Source organism: Myotis lucifugus, unplaced genomic scaffold, assembly GCF_000147115.1.
Source record: "Myotis lucifugus unplaced genomic scaffold, Myoluc2.0 scaffold_4, whole genome shotgun sequence".
Classification (NCBI taxonomy): domain Eukaryota; kingdom Metazoa; phylum Chordata; class Mammalia; order Chiroptera; family Vespertilionidae; genus Myotis; species Myotis lucifugus.
Window position 1 is genome coordinate 7,092,921 of NW_005871052.1, and position 2,541 is coordinate 7,095,461.

The window sequence follows — 2,541 nt, forward strand, 5'->3', positions numbered from 1 at the left end:
ATCAGGTTGCCCTAATACTGGTACCATTGGTAGCAGAGAGGGTGAAAGGTGAAAGGGATTGAGGAATGGTCTACAACCCTCTTGTTTATATGAAAGTGCAATGTCCTCCCCAGTTGGGATAGGATAAAACCATTCAGAAAGGAATCCAGAAGGAAAAAAATATCTGAGGGATGCTGGGCAATGAAAGCCATTGTTAAGATGCTGGTGAATGGGAAACTATGTTAGGGATGACAAAGAACATCTTTTGGTGTATTCCTGGGCCTTAGAAGTGATTAGGGGTGCCATCTATAGAGGATGAAATTTTTGGAAGCAGTTTTGCTACAAAGCACAAGGAATGTTCATACAAACTAGAAAATAGAGAAGAATTGAATTCCTGTATCTGAGTCTAAAGCTAGATTGGCAGTTTGCTCTCTTTTGAAGCTGACAAGTGTTATGTTACCTAGATCTCAAAAGGCCAATTGAATTTAGATTTCCTTTGGGATCTGTATTCAAGATAATACATTAATTCGAATGTTTTACTGAATGACATTATGTCATATGATTGTGTTAGGGATAAAATGGTAAACAAGATTGACATATTTTCTGCCTCTATGGCAGGTAATCACTTAAGTGCTATAAGAGAAGTACAGAGCTCAGAAAGAATATAGGAGGGACACCTGACATGGGCTGGGATTCAAGAAAGCTTTCCAGAGGAAAAGAGGGTTAAGCATAGGTGTGAAGGATAAATAAGGATTAGCTAGGTGATCAGATGGGGGACAGGCATCCCAGCATAGGGAACAACATGAGCAAATACAAAAGAAAGAGCATGTGCATTTGAAGAATTATGGTATGGTCCACTATAGTTGGAGTAGGCTGTAATTCTCCAAGCATGGTTCACAGACCATCTGTATTAGAGTTACACAGGCTGCTTCCTAAAATTTCAGATTCCCAGAGTTACTGTATCTCTGTAGTGGGGTCTATGAATCTTCATTTTTATTTGTTGATTATTGATTATTCTGATGCATTATAATGTTCTATATAATCTATAGATTATACATAATCTACATGGCATTCATGTATCAAGGAAAAAATGTGTGTGTGTGTGTGTGTGTGTGTGTGTACACTATTTTTTAGCTGAATAGAAGATTAGAAAGGGAGGGAGAGAGTAAGGGAGGGAGTAGCAGAAGGATGCCAATATGGTGGCAGAGTAAGGGGAAGGTACAGTGACACGCTCCCAGGACAAAACTGGAATTACAATTAAAGTACAGAAACACCATCCTGAATAATCAACTGAAGACTAGCTGGAGAGAACTCTGATAACCAAGAACAAAAAGTGGAGACCACATAGAGACTATTAGGAAGTGCGAAGGTGTGAGAGGCTGGCTGGGCTCCCACAGCAGCAGCTGAAGTTCCATAGACATATCTCAGCTGTGGGTGGGTTCCCCACTGAGAACTCTGGGGTCTAAACCCCAAGCTTGGACACCAGCCCAGAGCAACAAAACTGAGAAAGGCGCCCAAACAACATCTGGTTGTGAAAAGCAGCAGCATTGCTGTCTGCCTTAGAGATATGGCTGGAAATGCAGGCACCCTTTTAAAGGGCCAACATACAAAATTTTGTGTGCAGCCACTCACCTTGGGCTTTGGCAGAGGAATGACAGCGTATACTAGAGCTGTGTGTGGAGAATCCAGGTTTGGAGGTTTGATGTTAGAGAGCTTGGAAGGCGGCCACCTCAGTTAACTGGGGGAGTCATTCCCTCATCTCATACTGCAGATGATCTTTGCAATCCAGGCAATTTATGCCTGGGGCTGGGGGTGGGGGGAAGCAATTGCCCCACCTGGTTGGAAAACTTCTTGCCCCATGCTAACACTGAATAACAATCAGACTGCAGGCACAGGCAGTTCTCTGGAGGCTTTGGGTATTTGGCTGATTTTGTTCAGGTCCTGAAGCTAGGAGAAGCAGAACTGAGTGCACATCTTTGTCCTTTCCAAAAGCACCCAGCCACAGGAGAGTGAGCCATAAGCTATGGATTGCTGATAGCTCCTAACAGGGCACTCAGAGCCAGTAACAAGCAGTATATGACATTGCCTTGCACTAGATATTGGTAGTCATAGCAGATCTACTTAGTGCATAGACACAAATCCAAACAGGCAGCCCAAATGAAGAGACAAAGAAACAACCCCCAAATGAAAGAACAATAGAATTCTCCAGAAGAAGAGATAAATGAAATGAAGATAAGAAATTCATCTGCTACAGAGTTCAGAATAATGATGGCAAACATGCTCAACAGCATGAGAAAATATATAATAACTATGGAAACAGAACTAACGAATGATATAGCACAAATAAAGATGACATTAGAAAGAATACACAACAGATTAGGGGAAGCTGAGGATTGAATCAGTGAATTAGAAGACAGGGTTGAAAAATCACTCAATCAGAGAACCAAAAAGAAACAGACAATTAAAAAACAAGAAGATAGCTTAAGTGAGCTGTGGAACAACATGAAATGTAACAGTATTTGAATAGCAGGTGTGCCAGAAGAGGCAGAAAGGGAGAAAGGA